The following is a 24,877-nucleotide window of genomic DNA, read 5'->3' as shown; positions in this document are numbered from 1 at the left end:
CACCCAGGATGGCATATATAGTTTCTTGGTAAGCTGGTGCTGTTTAAGTTTTCACAAGGAACCAGTAGAAAATTGAAGCTGGTCTTTCTTGCCCCGAACACCACCAGGCAAAAGGGTTACACAGCAAAGCCTGCAGAACAGACTACTTCAAATAGGCCTTCCCATGCCGTTAACCTGACCCCAAGGTTAAGAACATAAGAATATAAGAATGGCCATACTGGGTCAGACCAAAGGTCCATCCAGCCCAGTATCCTGTCTACCGACAGTGGCCAATGCCAGGTGCCCCAGAGGGAGTGAACCTAACAGGTAAAGATCTAGTGAGCTCTCCCCTGCCATCCATCTCCACCCTCTGACAAACAGAGGCTAGGGATACCATTCCTTACCCATCCTGGCTAATAGCCATTAATGGACTTAACCTCCATGAATTTATCCAGTTCTCTTTTAAACCCTGTTATAGTCCTAGCCTTCACAACCTCCTCAGGCAAGGAGTTCCACAGGTTGACTGTGCACTGACTGAAGAAGAACTTCCTTTTATTTGTTTTAAACCTGCTACCTATTAATTTCATTTGGTGGCTCCCAGTTCTTATATTATGGGAACAAGTAAATAACTTTTCCTTATTCACTTTCTCCACACCACTCATGATTTTATAGACCTCTATCATATCCCCCCTTAGTCTCCTCGTTTCCAAGCTGAAAAGTCCTAGCCTCTTCAATCTCTCCTCATATGGGACTCGTTCCAAACCCCTAATCATTTTAGTTGCCCTTTTCTGAACCTTTTCTAATGCCAGTATATCTTTTTTGAGATGAGGGGACCACATCTGTACGCAGTATTCAAGATGTGGGCGTGCCATGGATTTATATAAGGGCAATAAGATATTCTCCATCTTATTGTTCTATCCCTTTTTTAATGATTCCTAACATCCCATTTGTGTTTTTGACTGCTGCTGCACACTGCGTGGACGTCTTCAGCGAACGGTTACCACTACAATTTAGTTTAACCTGGAGTGAAACACCATCTCTGTTAAGTACCAGATTTGGCTAGTCACTAAAGTTCCTATGTAACACAAATATCACTAATTGAATTATTTATGAAGTTAGAGAGGTATTTTTTCCCCAACGTCCACTGAAGAAATTGGAAGGACTCTCACTGGCTTCAGACAATGTTGGATCAAAGCCTTTCCGTAAGGTGCCTAGCAAGGGATTTTAAACATAGGCCCGGCTCTGTTTCTGCTCCCATTTACAACAATTTTAAAACTCCCGTTGAGTTCAGTCAGGCCAATGCTGAGCACTTTTGAAAATCTTACCGCCATTGCCACTGAATCTTATTATTATACACAAAACTACGTGAAAAGAACATTATTAAGGTTGCAAAGTCAAGCACTCAAAAGTTAGGAAATGCCCTTATTCAGTTTGCCTGTGCCCCATTAAATGGTGTATGCGTTACAGTCTTTGGTTAAATGATCACATACATTTTTTCCCCACAGGGCTCCAGCACCTTAAGTGTACAAAATGAAAAAACAAAACAAAACAAAAAGTTGTTTCAAAATGACAAGCCAAAATGATTTGCTCTGACATTGCCTGGACTTTTTGGCCTTTTGTTCTGGAATTCCAAGGGAAACCTGTGTCATCAAAATTCTTCTACCAGTTGGACCAATTTTTCTAGTTGGCATTTTTAAATCCACCTTCAGATTCCTGGGAATGGCTCAATTCCTTCTCCCCCCCATCCCCGCCCGCCAAAAAAGAGCCATAGGCAGACACCCAACATACAAAATTTCATGCCAAATAATTAAAGTTTGACAAAATTATAAGCAACTGAAAACAGGCTCTTTTAACGGGAAGTATAGGGCAACTTTAATCGTAGGTGGTGCTACCAGCTCCACCTATTATTTATATGGGGGTGGTGCCTAGCAGCTCCAATTAAGGACCAGAGACCCTCTGTAGTAGGTACTGTATAAACAAGGAAAGCTGGAGAAAGTTGGAAAGTCAGGGAAGACCCTCTTTCTGCTGCATCAATGGAGTTCCTAGTCCTAATGACTCTGCTACAGAATTTTAATTCAGAGATGAGGAACACCATTACGTTCCAACTAGGGTTTCCAGGTGATCTTTAAGAGTGGTTCCAGGTAGAATGCATTGCAGTGATCCAGCTTGAAAATCAGTCTGTGGATATCGAAGGAACAGTTATGATTTGCTTGTGAGACTTCATTCATACCAGTGGGATTCAGGATGTGCAGAGGGGCATGAAAACAAAGAGAGAAAAAGAGTAGAGCCAATTTGTTTTAATCTCCGAAACAGATTCCCCAGCTGCCTTCCATGTTGTATGGTCTTTTACACCTATGCAAAGCGGATAACGAAAACACTGCCAATTCCGAAGAATAGTAGTTTATACACAACTTGCACAGGTGTAAATGACTAGTCAAAATATAAGATGCTGGAGAACCAAGCCTTCCATTTGGATTTGGTTTCAGGAATGAATGAAATTTGCTCTTGGTTCAGATGTGAGCGCTACACAGTATGATAATTCTCTCACTCATGGGTTACTTCTTTCACAGTGTGTTCAGAGGGGATAATCTCAAGTCATTGTTGACTTGCCGTATTTCTTTTGGCTAGAAGAGCCTGCAACTCTTGAAATGTGATTTTGGTTCCACCTAATGTTCTAGCTTACTTTTTGGCTTAATTAACTAGCCTCAGCCAGACCTGGGTAGGAATCAGTTTTCTAGTCCCTTGACTATTTTCAAGAGTTAATTTTTTTTTCTCATCTTGAATTGGGAGAAAAAGTCAAAATCTCCAAAAACCAGATTGCCAACTGAAAAAATGGAAAAAAAATTCAGCTCGGGTCAACCAAAAAGTTTTGTTTCATAAATTTAGGAATGTTTCATTTTGATTTTGACCCTGTTTTCTTTTAAAAACCTTTAGTCTCATTAGCTTAAATTTCCAGAACCGAAAGTCATTTAGAATTGGAACACCAGAATTTTTAGTTTCAAGAGTGTGAAAACAAAATGTTTCAACCATATGGAACCCCCCCACCCCCAACATTTTTTCAGGTCAGGAGATTTAGCCGAACTGACCCTGATTCGCGACCAGTTTCGGTTTTCACAAATCAGCATTTTTTATTTAAAAAAACGTTTCCCAACAAGCTGCAGTCTCCACACAGAGCTGTGTTTAGAATTGCTTCTGAAGTGATGGAGAGTTGTCTGGGAGATCACTATACTGTTGTTTGGAGCTCTCTAGTCTCCTGGCAACTATTCTTTGTTTAATAAACGTTAACCATTCTGTTAGCAGGGCAGGGACTGTTTTACTATGTGTATGTACAGCACCTAGCACAATGGAACCTTGATCTTAGTTGCTTACCACAATATCAGGACCAGAAATTCAAGTGGATGCTTTGTGGTTCTTGAACTCACACGAGTTCTTATTCTGAAACTTTCCTCTCAACCCCGTGCTTGAGTGACTTCTTCAGTAAACCTGTTTTCAGTCTTCTGGGAGCAAGAAGAATAGGCTGCAAAGAAGAAACTTGCATCATTTGTGCACGCTTGCTATGTGAATGGAGAAGACAGCATTGAGCAACAGTACAGTGTATTCCACTCTGTTGTGATGTGTGAATAATTTACAACTCACTTGAGGCTCGGCATCTCATTAGTTCTGGGTGGGTCTCTCTCTTAACACTATGCAAACCTGACATGTTTCTTTTAGCAGGTCTGTTGGGATGTCCACATATCCCCCCTTAATTTTGGATGGAAATTGGTGAAATTTGGTTCAATTTAACCCTGCTGTACATCTTGGCCATGCTATAATGGTCAGAACATAACACAGGCTTGGGACAGAGATCATAAAGTTAGCTAATCTCAGACTGAATGGCCACAGAGAAGAAAATGAAGGACAAAATAAGATAAAGCAGCAAAAATACCCAACAGCAGCTGGAAACTAAGTGAGAGGGAGAAAGAGAGCAATAATAGGGAGTTTGCAAAACACTTTCCTCCCTATCTTTCTTCCTTCTTCCCTTCTATTACTTTCTTTTTCTTCTGTCCCTCTGCAGTCAGTGGTTATTGCCTTCAGCCAGCGGAACCAATTTAGGCTATTCCCTACTGGGGATGTTTGAAGAGTGGACAAATAAAGGTTAGCTCATATAGGGCGGCAGGTGTGTGTGAAGGTAGCTAAGAGTGCTTAGTACTGCTTGTAGGTTCTGAGTTTTCCTCTCAGATGTAAACATCTTTATACACAGTTTAGTCAGCCATGAGAATGATTAAAGGATTAAAAAACATACCATACAGCGGGGGTAGTCAATAAGCGGCTCGCAGGCCAACTCCGGACCCCCAGATGCTTTTGAATGGACTGTGACATCTTTTTATTTACTTATTATTATCATGATTGTTATTATTTTTGTATTATTTTCACTGGAGTTTGGACCTTGCCTCTACTTTGACCACGAAATTTGGACCTTGATAAAAAATAATTGATTACCCCTGCCCTAAAGTGATAGATTCAAGGGGCTTGATCTGTTTAGGTTAACAAAGAGAAGGTTAAGAGGTGACTTTATCACAGCCTGTAAGTACCTATCTGGGGAACAGAAGTTTGTTAACAGAGAGCTTCAGTCGAGCAGATAATGATATAACATGATCCAATGGCTGTAGGTGAAAGCTAGACAAATTCAGACTGGCAATAAAGCATTTATTTTTTAACAGAGATGGTAATTAACCAATGGAACATCTTTCCAAGCCTTCTGGTGAATGCTCCATCGCTGGAAATTTTAAATTCAAGACTGGATGTTTTTTCTAAAACGTATGCTCTTGTTCAAAGAAGAATTAATGGTTGGAAGTTCTATGGGCTGTGTTATGTAGGAGGTTGGACAAGATGATCACAATGGTCCCTTCTGGCTTTATAATCTGAGACCTCCAGAGTGGATGAACTCAATGTATGCTCTATGGAGATATTCTTGAGGACCACACAGAAACTTAACTTTGTGCAGAACGCAACTGCCTCATTTATCAGTGTCTCCTACAGGAAACATACTCTACCTGACCTCCATAATCTGCACTGGCTCATTTTTGGGTGCAATCCAAAGTATTTGTTTTAGTTTACAAGGTCTAAAACAATTTGTGCCCTGGGTAACTCAGAAACCAGGTCTCTTCTTGCTGGATACCATGATTGCAGAGCTCTACTGAATAGGTTCAGCTAACAGCCCCCAGATTTAATTGGGAGGCAGGTTAGGCCCAGCGAAGGGTCATCCACTCTAAGATTTAGTTCCCCATTAGTCTGTTGGATCCCACATTTGTTGACCTTAAGCACCTTCCCCCCCTCCCCACAATGTTTTTCCTGGCAGGAAAGGCTGAGTGTGGAAAAGGGAAGAGTCTGTGGGTGGTTGGATAAGCTAGGCTGGTTTTCACTTTGGCTATTGATTCAATGTATAAGATGGTTCTCACTGGGTTGTATATTTTGTCTGAAGATCAGGAGGGGAGGATAGTCAAATTAAAAATATCCAAATAAATATATAAATAAAATTAAATATTATGCAGATTTTATTGTGAATATTGGGCATCATTCTTTCTATTCTTGTCTAGCATTCTTTTCCCAACAGTTGTTTTCTGCTGCACAATACAAGGGTCAAATGGGTGACCCCCCTTTCTGTCCAGGTCCCTATTTTCTCATCATTCCACACAGCAGATACCCAATAAAGGCTGTGAAAGTTTTGTAAATGGTCTCTTCTTTGGTCTCTTGGTCTTTTCTTCAGCTGTTTTGAGTTATGCAACTGACAACCTTCCAAAGGACATCTACATAGGGTACAGAGTTGATGAAAAGCTCTTATCTCTGAGGGATTACTGCAAAGATAAAAGTCCTTGGGGAACTCCTGTGTGAAGCTCTTTTTGCGGATGATTTTGCTCTGCTTAGTCAAAATGAAAGTGACTTACTACTTATCCTGGACTGGTTCTCAGAGGCAACTAATCAGGTTGGAATTACCATCTGCCTGGGAAAAACTGAAGTCCTCTTCCAACCAGCACCATCAACAACTACCATTGAGCCAAACATCACCACAGATGATACAAAACTAAAGAACATTAATCACTTTACATACCTCGGCAGCAGGGGTGAAAGTAATAATAAATTCTTACCGGTACAGGGGCCAGCTCCGGCCCCCAGAAGGGGCAAGGCCTCGGGCAGAAGGGGCAGGGCCTTGGGAAGAAGGGACATGGCTGAGGGGATTTAAAAGGGCCCAGGGCTCCGGTCGCTGCCGCGGTAGCAGTGGTCAGAAGCCCGGCCCCTTTTAAATTGCCGGCCCTGGGGCAGCTGCTTCTTACCGGTATGCTGTACCAGCCCGTATCGGCTCACTTTCACCTCTGCTTGGTAGTACCATCTCATGCACTGGTTCCTGGATCAAGAAATATCAAACAGAATAAAAAGGCAAGCCGGGCTTTCAGAAGATTTTGCCATAGGCTACTCAACCAGCATTCCATCAAACTGTCAACAAAACGGATGATATACAATGCAACAGTGCTAGCGTCCCTTTTCTATCGTGTGAAACTTGAACAGTTTACCACAGACGCATCAAGCAACTTGAAAAATTTCACAAGAACTGCCTTCTGTCTATTCGGGGAGTCTGCTGACAATACAGTGTCAAATATTAACATCCCAGAAATAGCAAAAACAACTAGCGTTGAAGAAATGATTGTCAAAGCTCAGCATACATGGACAGGTCACGTTATCAGAATGAGTGATGACAAACTCACAAAAAGAAGCCCTCTATGGTGAGCTGAAACTTGGAAAGTGCAGGTACAGTGGTAAACATAAATGCTGCACAGACACTGTTACGTAGAATCTTATCTCATGGGGCGTAAATATTGATCATTTCAAAGACACAGCAAAGGACAGATCTGAATGGAGAGGAACTATCAACAAAGTTTGTAAACACTTTGAGAAAGATGGACACAAAATGACTGAAAAGGGGCCCAACGCTTCATGCCAAATCTTCAGCAGGAGTCTATACATTCCTATGTCATATCTATTTGTGATCTAGCTCTGCACAGATCAGACTAAACAGCCGCAAGAGAACAAATCATAGAATTGGAAGGGACCTCGAGAGATCATCTAGTCCAGTCCCCGCACTCATGGCAGGACTAAGTATTATCTAGACCACAAGTTTCATGACCCATGGGCCTTGAACCCAGGTCCACAAGAGCAGCCATGCTTCAACCTTCCACTTGGCAGCGTGCTGATAACTGCTGACCAAGAAGCAATGAAGTCCAGCACCAGTTTGAGGCTCTGTCCCAACGTCCCAGTGGTGGAGTCCCAGAGCAGCTGATTGGCCCACTGGCCCTACTTAAGCTGAGAAATTATGCCTCCTGTTCTCGCTCCCCATCCCAAGCTTGACTTCCTGGTGTCCTGACCTGACCTGGCATGGCTCTTTATCTCTGACTTATGGTTCTGATCTCTGGTTTGTCTCCTGCTTCTAATCTCCTGCTATCTTGACTCATCTGACTCTTGACTCCTGACTGTGGACTCTGGCTCTGACCACTAGGTCTGGGTACCCATGACCTGTCCTTGACAATGAGATGCTGTGATGTCATTGATGGATAGCTTTTGCCCACTAATGGCCTTGGAAGTTTTCTAAATGAATCAGTGACAAACCTGAGCTGTTCTGAGACAAAGGATGGTCACGGGTTTAAGGTACTGGACTGGGACTCAGAATAGCTAGGTTTAATTCCAATCTCCACCACAGATTCTCTGTGTGACCTTAGACAACTCACTTAATCATTTAATCTCAGTGTCTCAGTTCTGTAAAATGATGACGCTGATGATGAAGACTGTTGTTTACTATGTATGTCTACAGCACCTAGCAAGACAGGCCCTCATTTGAGTTGGATCCTCTAGGACTTTAACGCACATAACAATAATTGGGCTAATATTAATATTCAATAAATAAGCAGCCTTGTGTGTATTTGAAACATGTTCCTTATAACTAATGAGACAGCACAGAGTTCATTCAAGAATATTAACACTAACTGGGTAATAGTGCTACTGGTTTACTGGTGAGAATGCATTGAATTTCAGTCTCTGAAAGGGCCTAGTTAAAAGACGGTATCTGTTGAGCTAACATGATTAAACAAGACAGGTCTGGCAGAACTCTTGCAAATAGTCATATCTTAAACAAAAGGCATCATTTTCCTATTTTTACAATTCAAAATGGCATGCTTACCGGGACTGTAATTACTCATGTGTGGTGTAACTTAAGCTTCTTCCAGTGTTATTACCTAATTACGAATCATATATTTACATGGCAACCGCATGGGACGGGACATGTCTTCTAATTTTCCCATAATAATTCACAGCATGGCTTTGCCAAAAAAACACTGGAGAGCGTGACTGAGATGGGATCATTTAGCAATTTGAGTTTCCACACCTTTTGTGTGAGGCTGAGCTTTGTTTTACTTAAAGCAATAATTGCATTCTAATTTCATAATATTGATCGCGGTTGTTTCATCACTCTGTGCCTTCAAGGAAAAGAAAAGGAGGGGAGAACCCAACAAATATTTTTTGATTAAATTTTTTATTCAAATGAGGTTTATAAGAAACTTTACCTCCTTCACAGGTGTTCGTTGTGAGGAAACTTAATTAACATTTGTGCAGTTTCCCCGTGTGAAGGAGTGCAAACACTCCATAGTTCAGGTTAACATTACTAAATAATAAAGCAAATTTTAATGAATAGTGTGTTTACTAATAAATCATAGTTGGGGAGGTTGGTATGGCTGGGGTGCTGTAGCATAAAGATCAGGGAGGATCTTTCAGGGCATTTAATTAACACAGGCAAAGTTTCAAAACCCACTGTGCGAAACATATAATTACAAATATCCTTGGGCTGCATCCTGTGAGGAGCGCAACCTCCCCTGCAAGGTGCTCAGCTTTCCCAGATCACGTGGAAGTCAAGGGCAGAGGAGGGCACTCAACACCACCAGGGGTCAGGTCCAAAGCTCATTGATCCAAAGGCTTCCATTCACATCAGGCGCTTTGGATTAGGCTCCGTACTGGGACCCTTCCTAGGGGGCGGGTGACCTAACTTGCATAAAAATAAAGCAGAGCCCAAGGTTTTACCCTCCACTTGAAGAGAAACCAAACAGTTTTGGGGATCAGTTGTTATTATTATTTTCATTTTAATTTTTGTGCACTTCTCATCTGGAACTCAGGAGACTCGGGTTCTGTTCCTGCTTCTGAAACAGACTTCCCGTGTGACTTTGAGCACTTAATGCTTTGAGGATTCACTCCTGATCTGTAAAATGGGGATTATACTCCCCTCCACCCTGGGGGTGTTCTATAGACAAATACTTTGGGCCTCCTCTCGTGCAAATTGGCTTAGTTGCATCGAGAGCCAGAGACTTACGCCTGTTTACAACAGCTAAGGAACTAAGGCCATTTCTGTCCATGAGGTGCTCAGCTACTACAGTGTTGGAATACTACGGGGATGGTATAGAAGAACTAAATAGATTTCTGAGCTTGACCAGCTGAAATCCCTAAATATGGAAAAAGACACTATCTGTCGACCGTCCTTATTAAAAACAACCCAGTTTGTAGTGCAAAATATTTATATAGCGACATGTTCTCCTGTATAGCTATATGCAGAATGCAAAAATATAATTTTGTTTATGGAAGTTCTTTCTTTCTTTCTTTCTTTCTTTCTTTCTTTCTTTCTTTCTTTCTTTCTTTCTTTCTTTCCATTCAATAATAAGTGAAGTCCACTGGAATTTTCCCATATTAATTTAACAGCTGTGGCCCAAATTGCCAGAATTATATGTGCACCAGTACTTATGTACTTTTGCACATAACACCCAATGAGTGTGAATAAATTAGGTACTCTCAGACACATATTTATGTATGAGCCACCTCAAGATGAACACGTCCATATGTTTTGTGTTCACAGACTTTGGGACATTTGAATATATACATATAGAATTTCCATTGCTGACCAATTCACCTAGGGTTACATGATTCACACACGGAATAGGCAATGCATTCTCCAGGGTATATTTTTAGAAGTTATGAGCAATTACTCCCTTACACCAAACTCCACGATCATTTAATTAATAATACTACTTAGCACTTTTATGACAATTTTTTCATCTTCAAAGAGATTTATAGGCATTATATAGCTAATCCTTAGAGCACCTGTTCAAGACAGTATTATTATGAGTTAAGTATTATTATCTCTGTTTTCCAAATGAGCAAAGAGAGGCAGAGAGGTTAAGTAAATTTCCCAAAGCCACAGAAAGCGTAATGTCAGGTCTGGGATTAGGATTCAGTTCCCATATCCGTGCTCCGTGCTCAGGTCACAAAATATCTAAAAATATTTGGCCCAGTGAAGAGTCAGTGTTTCAAAAACTGGCAGAAGATGGATAATTCTGCCATCCGATTTCCCTTTTGCCACTGCAACTCTGCAGCTACGTGCTTAAGGTTATCCACTGCTCTTGGCTATTACTTGCCAAATGCTCAAGCAACAGCAAATAGCTCTACAAAATATTAACTCTGAAGCCGGAAACATCAACACAATTATAGAAAATTGTTTTGAACATTAAAGGTCACCCAATTGTTTTTGCTAAATTTCAGAATTTGATTGGCGTCACTGTTTTTCTGTCATTACACCAACCTCCCTGCAAAATTCTCATGGTGATGCTTTAAGAAATTAAGCCCCTGATTCTGAAAAATATTTTAACATGTGCTTTACTTTAAGCATATGAATCTATGTACAAATGTGATTGATTGGCGATCCCTCGATTCGAGGCTGATCTCTACCATAGATTTACATATGGGTCCTGAGATGACTCAGGAGTCCGATCCTGGAACCGCAAATCTGCCCACAGGTACAGACATTTTGTGGCAGGCCAGCGGCCTGCTGGGAGAAAGTTATTTCTTTTTCCTTTCTCCTCTCTCTCTTTTCAGCTTCGAGGGCAAGGCGCTTCTCCTCAAAGTGGGCCACAGCCTGAAAGAGGAAATGGTGCCACTGGGGTTGGTTGGTGGCTTGCTCTTCCCAGCTTGTGATGTCCACATCGGTTTTCTTAAGATACGCTTTCAGTGTCTCTTTGTGGCGTTTCCTCTGACCATGGGTGAGCTGAGAGTAGAGGACTTGTTTTGGGAGGCAAGAGTCTGGCATCTGCACACAATGTCCAACCCAATGAAGTTGGTACAGGATGGTCATTGCTTCAGTGTTAGTGATATTGGCTTCAGCGAGGATGATGGCATTAGTGCGGTGATCTTGCCACTTGATGCAAAGGATCTTCCAGAGGCATCGTTAGTGGTACCTCTCCAGACTCTTGAGGTGCTGTCGATAGGTCACCCAGGTTTTGCATCCACAGAGGAGTATTGGAACAACAATTGTCTTATAGGTTTCAGAGTAGCAGCCGTGTTAGTCTGTATTCGCAAAAAGAAAAGGAGTACTAGTGGCACCTTAGAGACTAACCAATTTATCTGAGCATAAGCTTTCGTGAGCTACAGCTCACTTGGTGTCCTGCTGCGGTCATGGTCTGGGAAAACGTGTCCAAGCAATTTCCCAAAGGAAGCACTTGCGCACTGGATCCTGTGCTGGATATCACTGTTGATTTTTGCATTTTGAGAAAGTTGGCTACCAAGGTAGCAAAAGTGCCCAACTGTCTCCAAAATCTGACCCTTGATGGTGTTTTGTGGTAGGTCATGTGCTAGGCCTGAAGCAGGTTGATAGAGAACTTTTGTCTTCTCAATATTGATACAATGTATGCATTTGTCAAACCTGCATGCTCTCTTATGTGGATCTGAGACATGGACATTGCTTAGACAAGACATCAGAAGGCTGGAGGCATTACATATGCATTGCCAGCAGCGACCACAGGTTATAAGGTGGGTTGAATTTATCAGTAATAGGGATGTATCATTGAGAGCTGGCATCGGGAGGACTGGAGTCATCACTGGCCACTACCGCTGCCCTTTTTCAGTCATGTAACCTGCCTCAGAGACAAAGTCTTTGCACGTCGGGCTCTGAAGATCAGAGTTAAGGCTAGGCGAAGACACTAGCTGCTCATGGACTGGTGGCAGCCGCGCGGTTGCCCATGAATAATCTGGTTGCACCAGATCAGTCATAACCCTGTGGAGCTCTTAGATGCTTGGAATAAAGCTGTACATTGAGGTCATGGACATTGGGTGCATTGGACCACCGCTGTCTAAGGGTACTGTTATTATTTACTGTAAGCACTTGCTAAATTCCTATTGACGTCTGCTCATACATAAAGTTAAGCATGTCAGTTAAAGTCAGATGGGTGTGTAAATATTTTGCCTAGTCAGGGTCTAAACAATAGAGGTTGTGTTTGTGCCATTAGCAGCAGTTATACCACTCGTAAGTTAAGAAGAGGTAGGCCTGATTTGGTTCCTTAATTAGCACTCTTCCTCCTGAAGACTAAATCTGGCACACAGTTACGCCACACTGGCCAAATGCCCTGTGAAATACCACTTACTCCATGTCAGGGTTCCCTCCCCACTCTGAACTCTAGGGTACAGATGTGGGGACCCGCATGAAAGACCCCCTAAGCTTATTTCTTCCAGCTTAGGTTAAAAACTTACCCAAGGCACAAATTCTTCCTTGTCCTTGGAATGGTATTGCTGACACCACCAAGTGAGTTAGACAAAGATTTAGGAAAAGGACCACTTGGAGTTCCTGTTTCCCCAAAATATCCCCCCAAGCCCCTTCACCCCCTTTCCTGGGGAGGCTTGAGAGTAAACACGGTGAGCACAGACTAGACCCTTGGGTTTTTAGGACACTAAAAACTCCAATCAGATTCTTAAAAACAAAACTTTTATTATGAAGAAAAAAAAAGTAAAAGAAACACCTCTGTAAAATCCGGATGGAAGATAATTTTACAGGGTAATAAGATTTAAAACACAGAGGATTCCCCTCTAGGCAAAACTTTAAAGTTACAAAAAAAAAACAGGAATAAACCTTCCTCTTAGCATAGGGAAAATTCACAAGCTAAAACAAAAGATACTCTAACGCATTTCCTTGCTATTACTTACTATTTCTGATTTTAGATGTACCATTCAGTAGGAGTTGGATTACTTGCTTGGTCTCTCTGTCTCCAGAGAGAACAAAAGCCCAAAACAAAAACCTTCCCCCACAGATTTGAAAGTATCTTCTCCCCTTATTGGTCCTTTTGGTCAGGTGCCAACCAGGTTATCTGAGCTTCTGAACCCTTTATAGGTAAAGGAGGGATTTTATGCTACCCTTAGCTGTATGTTTATGACACTCCACATCCTATATTCAGGGCTTGCTCGGAGCTTGCCTGCTATATCCGACGTACCAGGAAAAAGAATGCCACGGTGTGAGCAGAGAGTAGATATATTAAGGGAAATTCTCCATGTGCCAGTGCTGACTTGATCACTCACAGTGCTGAATCAATCAGGAAGAATCTGGGCTCTAGCTTCAGCCCCCTCCCAAATTAGCCTCATTATTATCTATTATTTGTATGACAGTAGTACTGAGAGGCCATGATGTTCTAGGCACTGCACAGACACAGAGGGAGAAAAAGCCCCACCCTGTGGTTACAGCCAGGATAGATACTAACAACTCTTTCCCCAAGTGTAACATTATGTCTGAACTGAGCTGATCACGTTGACCGGGATTGAACCACAAAATAACATATTTGGGATCCAGTCCTGCATCCAAATCTACTATTGAAGTCAGTGAGGCGTGGCAGAAAGGACTGGGTCCCTGATCTCCTTTGAAACCAGTGCTCAGTTCTTCTTAAGCATAAAACAAATGGCATCCTTTAAATAGAAATAAACGGCAGGGCTACACATTTTATAATAACTAAAAAAGCGGGATTTTATATGGGCATCGTATTGCATAATAGGCAATAATGCTAATAGAATTACCGACATTATGGGCTGCTAAAGGGACAGTTAGTAGCTTGTCTAGCCAACATTTCTATAATTTACTCTGTGTCTATTTAGCCTTGATATACTGCCTAGGTCAATTGCTCTGCTACTTGACTAGCTTACTGCTTCCTGAGTTATAAAGGAGAAAAGTGTGCTTCCTTAGCAATGACCTCTCCTGGTCAAGCTTCTCTCTCATGAAACTCAGTGGTGTCGTGTATTAAGAGAGAGTGTTGAGCTGTTAATATCAGTAGTTAATTGGCAAAGTGCATAGGATGCAGATATTTAAATATAGAGTGTGGAGATTTTAGAAAAGCTGGAATGCATAGAGCAGGCGATAAGGATTTATTATTAGAATAGGTTAATGACTCCACTCCCCCCCCCCTTTTATATTGCCCATTCTTTCCCCTGAAGAGTGGTGGAGAGTATGATTATTGGGGCTAGATAAAGTTTTCGGTTAGTTTTGCGGCGTCATTGTTGTGAATAGTTAGTTGACTTTGGTGGTAGCATGATGGTTGCATTGTACGAGATGTGTAAGTAACGAGTGTATTTCTAATTCTTTTGTTTCATTAGGATTGGATTCATCCTTTGGCCAAGTGATGGCTGTGAATTTAATATTTGTGTTATGGTTGCTCCTAGAAGGACAAACTGGGATCCGGGCCCTATTCTGCGAGGTACTGTTTATACACATGTTTATAGACAGTCCTACTACAAAGATCTTATTGTGTGAACAGCCAAGATGAGAAATGGCAGTATTATTGCCCCAATTATTTTACAGATGGGGAACTGTGGCAAGGAGATGTTAAGTGATTTGCCCAAGATCACAGAAGAAGTCTGTACTAGAGCAAAAATATTCAACTCCTGAGTCCTGCTCCAGTTCCCAAACTACAGTATCCTTCCTCTCAAAGGAAGTCAGTGGGAGCCCTTACACTGACTTCATTAGGTTTGGGGTTGGATCTTTAATAAGCGATGTTCTAGACGGATATAGGATAGCAATAATTAGACCTGGTCAAAAATTTTGCCACAAAATGAAACATTTCAATAAGTTTGAAACAGTTTTTTTCCAGAATCTTTCTTTTTGCAAAAAATTCCAAGATTTCTACTTTCTGTCCTGATTCAGGATGAAACTAAATTTTGGAGTCTTGGAATTTCCTGTGGGATGGAAATTCTGAATTTCAAAAGAGGTCTAACAAAAATAATAATATATTTAAGTGAAATAGTGAAAATAATAAGCAGCCTGCTGAGTAAGTCAATATAATGTGTATAGGATAAGAATGATTTGGGTTTTTATGGATACTTTGGGTAACATTTGCAAAAATTCCTAAGTACCTTAAAAGCCCAAATCCCATTGTTGGAATTCTGGGTATGTCTATACTGCAAAGAAAAACCCACTGGGCTGAGTTTGAGAGCCCTGTCAATTGACTTGGGCTCATGGGGTCAGGCTGCGGGGCTAAAAATAACAGTGTAGATGTTTCTGCTCAGGCTGGAGATGGGGCTCCAAGACCCTCCCAATGCACCGCTACAGACTAGGGACCGAATGGCTAGGCAGCAGTTCTGCGGAAAAGGACCTAGGGGTGACAGTGGACGAGAAGCTGGATATGAGTCAGCAATGTGCCCTTGTTGCCAAGAAGGCCAATGGCATTTTGGGACGTATAAGTAGGGGCATAGCGAGCAGATCGAGGGACGTGATCGTTCCCCTCTATTCGACACTGGTGAGGCCTCATCTGGAGTACTGTGTCCAGTTTTGGGCCCCACACTACAAGAAGGATGTGGATAAATTGGAGAGAGTCCAGCGAAGGGCAACAAAAATGATTAGGGGTCTAGAGCACATGACTTATGAGGAGAGGCTGAGGGAGCTGGGATTGTTTAGTCTGCAGAAGAGAAGAATGAGGGGGGATTTGATAGCTGCTTTCAACTACCTGAAGGGGGGTTCCAAAGAGGATGGCTCTAGACTGTTCTCAATGGTAGCAGATGACAGAACGAGGAGTAATGGTCTCAAGTTGCAATGGGGGAGGTTTAGATTGGATATTAGGAAAAACTTTTTCACTAAGAGGGTGGTGAAACACTGGAATGCGTTACCTAGGGAGGTGGTAGAATCTCCTTCCTTAGAGGTTTTTAATGTCAGGCTTGACAAAGCCCTGGCTGGGATGATTTAACTGGGACTTGGTCCTGCTTCGAGCAGGGGGTTGGACTAGATGACCTTCTGGGGTCCCTTCCAACCCTGATATTCTATGATTCTATGATTCTATGATTCCCCCATCACTGGGTTTCCGAGCCTGGGCTTCAGCCGGAGCAGGAATGTCTACACTGCTATTTTTAACCCTGAAGCCGCAGCCCCATGAGCTCAAGTCAGTTGACCTGGGCTCTGAGACTTGGCGTTGTAGATTTTTCTTTGCAGTATAGACATATCCATTAGCTCCTAAGTCACTTCATTTGTGAAAGGTTTACCCTTTTTCTGAAGGTCTTAGATTGCATTTTGCACATTAATTAAACCTTACAAGACCCTGTGAAGTTAGCAAAGTGTTTTTATCCCCCGTTTCACGCATGGGTAAACTGAACCCCAGAGTTTAAGGCCAACATTTTTCAAATCGGAGTGCCTAAGTGAGAACGCAAGAGTTCTGACCTTTGATGGAAAAAACCTCAGCTAGATCAGGCCGGTCACTGGCCTCAGTCTGACAAATTCTATTCCATTCTATTCTATACAGGTTCTTATACTGCTCTCATCACTGTATTATCTGAAAACCTTCCCTCAGTTCATTAAGTGACGTGAAGCACTGAATCACATAGAACTATTCACATGATTAATTTACAATTAAGCAGGCACTTCTGTGCTTTTCTGGATCAGGGCTCAAGTTCCTTCCTACCAAATGCCTAGTAAATTCAATGGAAAGACTGATTGAACTCACTGGGTTTTGGATTAGTCCTATAATCAAGCAACAAAAGAGAAGGTTAGAGAAACATCAACCAAGCAAATGAAAGTGAGATGGGCACAGGTTGGTTGGCCCTTTAAGGGTAGCTGGGCTTAACCACACCTGTGCCACACCTGTGCTAGATCCACCCTCCCCAACTGGTCTTGAGCAGCTGGGCGATTTCTTTAAAAAGAGCTGAGAAAACTCAGTTTTCTGTGGAAGGCCCTGAATGAGGGTCTGCAGGAGACTGTGAGGGGCTTCCAGGGAAGGAGCCTGGGAGTCAGTGCTCTATGTCAAGGTCATAGAAAATAAAGGTAGCCCAGAGGGGCTGTGATGTGCCAGAGGACTTCAGGGAAGGAGCCTGGGAGTCAGGGCTTACAAGATCCAGAGGTTAAAAGTTAACTCTGAAGTGTGGACTGAAGAAGAGCCTAAGTGGGAATTTTGTTTGGACTTTTGTTACCCTGTGAGGGGATTGAACTCAGGGTGACACAGCTGGAGGGCTGAGCCATGTGACCCGCCTGGAAGAGAAGGAAAATCCTAGGAAGAAGGAAACCAGGGCAGGGAGCACCTGGAGTGCCAGGCTTGGCCAGAAGGGAGTGCTACAGGGCAGGTAAGCCTTGTGGCAGAGATATTTAAGATAATTAACTATATTTATTCAGAAAAAACATATAACGATCAGGTTCAGCTGTAAGGTGAGGCTGTAAGTCATTGCAGAATTCGGCTTCCTATGTGCTTAGTTTTCTTCAAACTGCATGATGAAGCTGCCATAAACTACGTTTTTGATTTTGGTAAGTTGTGTAGTTATTTTCACACTGCACTTAGTAAACAGATTAGTGACTATAGTGAAGTGTTAAAATATTTTGGCCAGGCATAAGGTAACAAACCAGCTAACAATAGGTGCCAATAAATTCTCTATTTTTAAATAGGCATTTGCAAGAGACAAGATGAGACAAATTATCCCTTTTAAGAAGTTTCCAGTGCAATAAAATTTTACACCCACAATACAACATATAATATTTATATCTATGTGTCTGTATCTTTTTTAAAAACTTACCCTTTGCCAAGTTACGAAGTACAACTTGTCAAAGTTACATCAAGTTTGTAAATCTCCTTTTAAATGAAATTTGTCAGACATCAGCCTTTGCTTGATCTAGGCAGGATCCTCATTTGGCAGAGGTTTTTGGAATACAAGTCTCTGTATCATTTTTCTATGTTTCTCAGCTTTTATATGTAGTTGATAAAACAAGTAGGAGATGTGAATGTTATTTTATGGTATCTACTAAACTTTTCCTATGCACTGTAGCAATCATTAGATATAAAAGGAAAGTAAAAATGGATCGGTAACTTTTCCTAGGCAATGATATGGACCCATTATTTATTTTCTTTTAAATACAGATGAGTTCATGTTTCAGAGCAGCAGCCGTGTTAGTCTGTATTCGCAAAGAGAAAAGGAGTACTCGTGGCACCTTAGAGACTAACAAATTTATTTGAGCATAAGCTTTCGTGAGCTACAGCTCACTTCATCGGATGCATTCAGTGGATGAATGCAACCGATGAAGTGAGCTGTAGCTCACGAAAGCTTATGCTCAAATAAATTGGTTAGTCTCTAAGGTGCCACAAGTCCTCCTTTTCTCAGATGAGTTCATGTATCTGTTTTTCCCATGATCTGATTAAGGGCTGAATGCTACTCCCGTTGACACCAGTGGAAAACGCATCCATGCCTTCTCCATCCACTGACTTCAGTGGGACCAGTGGAAGGCTCACATTCATTTGGATGCTAACTCAGCATGAATACTTGGTTTTTAAATCAGGCTGTCCAAGTGGTGTAAATAGTCAGAGCTGCATTGGTTTCAGTGGAACTAGGACAATTTATGCTACCTCAGGATCTGCCCCCCAAGAGTTTAGGTCCTCGTTCTGATCCCATGGCAGTCAATGGAGTAGGTCTTTGTGCTTAGAGCCCATCCTGACTCCCACTGAAGTCAATAGGAGCTTGGAAGTCGACTTTAGTAGGAATTGGATTAGGCCTTCAGTTACGAATCTAGTGCATTCGTGACTGAGGGTACATCTGCACTGCAAATTAAAGTGTAATTGTAGCACAAGTAGGCATACCTGCACTAGCTTTAATCCACCTAGCGTGGGAAACAATAGGAGTGAAAATATGGCCGCATGGGCTAGCTGTCTAGGTAAGCTCTGTGACCGTGAGTCCGTACTTGGGTTGTAGACCTGAACGAGGATCCATTCTGCTGTATCTTCAGGGCTATTGTTATCTCGCTAGCCTAAATCTCACCTTGATTAGTGGTGTCGACATACCCTTGACACCTGTCTATATGGAGAGTTAGTGGATGGCAAGCCGGGGTGTGAATCCACCTCTCACTAGCCTGCCAAGCACTAACTGGCTGTTCACATCATGCACTAAAACTTCCGTAGTGCGCTCTGACCTAGGGCTGGTTGAAACACCAGTATGTCAGAGCTCACCACACAACTTTTAGTGCATAGTAGCAGGGTTTGCACGGCTAGTTAGTGCGCGGCATGCTGGAGTGCTGTAGATTTACACTCCAGTTTGCCATGCACGAACTCTGTCTGGACAAGCACTTACTGTGGGCAGAACCCCTTTGTCATTAGTAAGGGTGCATGTGGGCCCAGGGGTCTGCCTATGCAGATGCAGTCAATTGCAGGTTCAGGGCCTAATTTAGTACATACTCAAATCCATTGCTGTTTTCTTCTCTCTTTTCTTGTAACTGCTGGGCTGTGTAGTGCATGTGTCATGTGATGAGTTCCACCATAAACTCAATAACCTTTTCTATTGCAGGTAATTATTTTTTTTTGACATCTCTTTAATCTTGAAAGGATAGCAATTTGATCTCTAATCCTGCTTTATGGAGGTAGCTAATTGCATATTTTGCCAAGCACTTGGGCTTTCTTCCTCATAACTTTTGTTCTGAATGCTACATGAAAGCCATTTATGATGCACTTTACCAGCCAAATATATGTAATATTACATATTATTAGCATGCTTTTTAAGAGCATGCTTTTGTTGTTCTTCAGCCAAAAGCAAATAACTCTTTCCCCTTGCATCATAAAAGATGGTTACAGAACTTTCAAATCATGTTGTCCAGCCCTATAACATTTCCTACCCAAGTTACTACTTATCAAAATAATGATATTGAGAATCTTTCAGATGTGGAAGCCACAACTGGGTGCCCAAACCCTGTATTTGGAGGCTCAAGGCAGCATTTAGATGTTTAAAATTGGTATTGATACACTCCAGGATAGTTCAGAAGATTTTTTTCCCTCAATGCCCACCTCCTTTCCAGCCTGGACACCCACCAGCCACACAAGTTTTCCATTGTGTGTCAAAAGCCCTGTGGTGGTGAATCCCATTAGTTAAGTAAGTAACATGAGAAGGACCCACAATGCTATTTTTTATGTTTATCCTCTGCAAGAATTGAGCATGAATATGATGTATTTCATGTTTCTAAACTAGAGTAAAATGGTGATGTTGAAACGTAAGCTTTTTTCATTTTGTCTTGACCTGAACTTAGGAATTTGACAGGTCCCATCCGCCCTCTCTTCCCTCCCCTCTGTCCCCCCCCCCCCAAGTTTTAGATTTCAGCACTGCATATGGCAATTATACATAAAAGATCCAGTTGGAACGGCAATGAATGTCTTGTTGATGACATTCCAGTGACAAGTGAACTTAACACGGTTTGCAAAATGTAGCTTGCTTCAAACGACTTATTGAAAACGTACAAGATCTGTCAGTTTTGTTAATGCAACAACCTTAGGAAAACTTTTTCTTTTGTCCTTTCTTTTTGAAGCCACAAATATGTTACGAATAAACGACTGAATAGATTTAATATCTGTCATAAAGAACCTTTGTCCCAGATGCCCAGACAATTTATAATGACTATGCTACATAAAGTGTGCTCTTGCTAGTTCACTTTACTTTAGTTTGCTATAATGACTAGATATTATTCTTTGAGTAGCTGGGAATAAATTGCCATTAACCAATTAATGTCCTATAGGACACTGATACCAGCACAGATCCTTCTCCCATTTGAGCCATGTTGGCAAAGTGTTTGGTTTGTATAGTAAAGGATTTAGAATTGCTTTTGTAGGCCTGTCTTGAATGCCCGCTGAAAAGATTTGGAAGGGCTTTAATTTTTAACATGTTGAAACCCTGTGTTTTTTCAGTTCACTTACAGCCATCAGAGTCCACTTTGTCCTCTGCTCTGTAGTGTGAGTGTATTTGGGTACCGCAGCAAGACATTGCAAGGATGAGAAACAATGTCTTTAATGCTGAAGATTTCATCCATGACAATTAGGATTCCTTTTTCCAGTGACTGCATTTTCACCTTCAAACCCCAAAGGTCATTGAGAGGTAATGTTTTCATTAAAACATACCTGTTAAGGTGACCTAAGCCTTAACATAAACAAAGTCTTTTAAATGCAGACACCTGAAATACCTGGTTTTCAATCCTGGCTCCAGTGTTTGAGTCTGAAAAGGTGAATAAGGCATACCAAATTCCTTTGTAGCCCAGTCTTCTAACCCTAAAGTACTTGCTTGAGGTAGGTTTCTTATTAAAGAGACTGTTCCACTTTAAAACAATTATTCATGTGCCAAAACCTTAGCTTCTTAGCAAATTTTAAACACATGAAAGCCTTTTAAAATATATCAAAGCTTTTAAGGACAAAAATTAGATAGCTTTTTGCTTCTTGATACGTTTCCAATGCTGTGTTTACTATAAAAAAGTGTAAAATGAGTTCTAACAGTAGGGAAGGGTATGTAGTATGATACAAACTCACAGCTTAGTCCTGGCCATTGATCCATGGAGACACAAACTGGACCAGATCCTCACATGGTGTAAATCAGTATATTGCTACTGAAGTCAATTTACACCAGCTGAGGATCTGGCCCAAAATCTATGGGTATTCAAAGAGAATCATACTCATGAAACATGAGTCATACATACTGGTGACTATATATCTGGTAATATATTTTTATATTATTTATCGTGTATGATGAAAAATATGAACAGTTAGGTAAAGCAGCAGACCCCCCACCCTCCACATTCCTCAGCACCCCACTCCTTCTGTTTCATTCAAACTCTCCCAGAAGACAGCTATGAGATTTAAGTGCCTTCCACTTCAAAATGAGGAGGAATCAATTAAGGCCTTCCACCACCACCTCCTCCTCCTCTCCCCAGACCCAAGTTATTTTTCATGATCTGAACACACGATTTGCATTTATCTTTAAGTCTCAGACGCTTGTGTCTATTATGTAGGTAACCATGGGCAGCAGGGTGTGTGTGAGTGTGTGGGGAGAGGTGGTTCCCCAATGAGATCTCTGATGTTATAGCTGAGTTACAAACTGCTAAAAATAAGGGCTTACATGGAAATGCTGACAACTTCAGCAGGACTAGGTAGCACTTTTCTAACACACAGAGAACCATTTCTGAGCCTTTTGCTTCGATATCACCAGCTTAGATCCTGGTTGCTAACTGCTGAAAGTTGTCACCATTTGAGGGCTGTTTGGTGAAAGAAATTTGGTAGTTCCCTGTGGCCACGTGGCCACATTAATATATATATATATATATATATATATATATATATATATATATATATATATATATATATATATATATATATATATATATATATATATATCACCAGCACAAATGACCCTGATTGATAAGCTTGTCAATTCCACACAGGAGGCAGCGTGGTTTAATGGATAGGGGAATTGGCTTTACAGTCAGGAAATCCGTGTTCTGTTCTCAGCTATGCAAGGCTGGGCAAGTCATTTCCTCTGTTACATTTTGTCTTTCTTGTCTCTTTAGATCACAAGCCTAATTGGAGCCGCTGGGCACTACTGCAATACAAATAAATAATAAGAGACTAAGGATTAAATGAGCCATGAACAATAAGGCCCAGATCCACAGAGGGACTTAGGAACTGCAACACTGAGTGTCATGGTGCCTAACTTTGGGGTGCCTAGAAAGGCACAGAAACAACCCTGCCATCTGCAAAGCCTGCGTTAGGCTCCTAGGCTCCCCATACAATGAATGGAGAGATATGGTGCCTTAGAATGTGATCCACAAAGGCCAGCATGCTGGGCGGGGAGCTGCCCAAGCTAGCTAATGGGAGAGGCCACCAGAGGGGTGTGTGCTAAGGCCCCCCCCCCCCCCCCCCAATAGATAGCTGCGTCCCGGACTTACATGCCTATGTCAGTTTAGCGATCCACGAATCAGAACCCGTCGCTGAGAGTCAGATAGCTTAGGCTCCTAAAGTGTTTCTTGCTGGAATGAGATAGGTGCCTGCCTCTCTCCCCAGGAAACAGCCAGAGGAGGAAGAGGTGCGATGGGATGTTCTGATGTGGGGTTTCTTCAGCCTCTCTTGTGGGAGCTGTTCCACTGTGGATAAATTACGAGAGAGTGATTGGAGCAAGGGGACTGGATCCTGGGTTTTCCCACCTCCCAGGCGGGTGCCCTGACCACTGGACTACATTTATCCTCTCACTTTCTGGCCCGATGACTCTTCCATTGTGGATAAATACTTAAAGAGCCATTGGGCCAGAGAGGGGGAGAGGGGATGAATGACTTGCACGATCTTGCAAGCTGCTGAGCGCCCTGAAGGCCCACGGACTCGAACTGGTGGTTGAATGTGTGACCTGGGCATATGTAATTAACCACATAAAGAGAAATGGGGACTGGCCGTGGGATATGGCACCTTTTTACTCCCTATCTCTTCATTCCAAATCTGCTGCACATCAGCATGACACAAAGTCCTCACTGTTCGTGGTCAGATGTCCACCTCACAAAAATCTCTCTTAAGAATTGACGCAGCATGCTTGTTGCCAGCCTCAGCTGAGAGGCCAAGGACTGAATGTGTATAGAGATTAATAACACCAAACTGATATACAGTACTTTTCATCAGTAGATCTCAAAGTGCTTTACAAAGGAGGTCAGCATGTCATCCATTTTACAGATGGGGAAACTGAGGCACAGCAAGGTAAAGCGATTTGCACAAGCAGCCACAAGTACAGCCAGGAATAGATTCCAGGTCTCCTGAGTCCCAGACCAGCACTCTCCCCCCTCCCCCCCGCCCCCCCCCCCCCGCCTCCCCAGGCTACTTCTCTCTCCTTCTCAGACATAGCCCTTCCAGAGATGAGGCACTTTGGAGAGGAAACTTGCACTACCATTGCCCATCCTGACCTGAGGATAACTTGAGAATCAGGTTCAATTCATCTCTCCATCTGTCCAAATCATCAGGTGCTTTCATGCGCTCTCAGGGCCCAATCCTGCCAAGTGCTAAGCGTCCTGAACTCCCATTGGCTCCCCAGGAGTTGAGATCACTTAGTACCAGGGGGATAAGTGGATACATTTGTCGAACTTGGTCTCTTTGGGTCAGATGCCCTTCATTGGATGTGAATCAGTATAATTACTTTGCAGTCAGTAAAGTTTAACTCTGGATTATAGTCCTCTTGAGTTGTAGACTCGATTGTCTGGACTTTGTTTCTTGTATAGGGCTGTGGATGTTGTCGGTTCTTGTCAAATAACAATGAAATAAATAATACAAATTCTACATGTGGATGCTCACATGAGTATTTAGATGCAGGAAACAAGCATTTCTGTTCCCGAGTGCTGATCTGGGAGTCCAGATGGGGGATTTTAATACGCTACTCCAGGGCTCATGTTTGAAACTTGAGGTTCATGTGTTAATTCACAGAAAATTTTCATTTAAAAAAGAAAAAAAGAACCATGGTCCATAAAATGGCTGCTAGTGCTCATGTTTGTTATTTTGCTTTGACTTTGTTGTAGCTTTCCATGTTTTGAGGGTAGGGGGTAAAACTCTTTGCTAGGTTCTTTTCTTATATGGTTCCTCCATTTCATGCTCGAAGTCTCAAAGGCACTGAAAACAGATGTCTGTTTTCAAGGGCAGGTTCTATTTTTTCATTTTTTTTTGGCAATGTCAGACATTTTACAGTAGAAAACACAAAACAAAAACAAACCCAGTCATTTCTGATGCCTTCTATTTCCTTATCACCCCTCTTTTGTTATGCTTGCTAATCACAGCAACTGGGATTATTTTAAACA

The 24,877-nt window shown here is 42.1% G+C and overlaps 1 long non-coding RNA gene across 1 annotated transcript; it reads right to left on the bottom strand.

Moving 5' to 3' along the window:
* Positions 1-927: 927 nt before the first annotated feature.
* Positions 928-23,245, bottom strand: LOC122466857. Its single transcript, XR_006292751.1, has 3 exons — positions 23,000-23,245; positions 3,349-3,496; positions 928-2,197 (listed from the first exon to the last, which is right to left on the bottom strand). It is a non-coding gene; the product is annotated as an uncharacterized LOC122466857 (long non-coding RNA).
* Between the last annotated feature and the right edge of the window lie 1,632 nt (positions 23,246-24,877).

Source organism: Chelonia mydas, chromosome 1 (assembly GCF_015237465.2).
Source record: "Chelonia mydas isolate rCheMyd1 chromosome 1, rCheMyd1.pri.v2, whole genome shotgun sequence".
In the NCBI taxonomy this organism is placed as follows: Eukaryota; Metazoa; Chordata; order Testudines; family Cheloniidae; genus Chelonia; species Chelonia mydas.
This window is presented reverse-complemented; position numbering and strand designations above follow the sequence as displayed.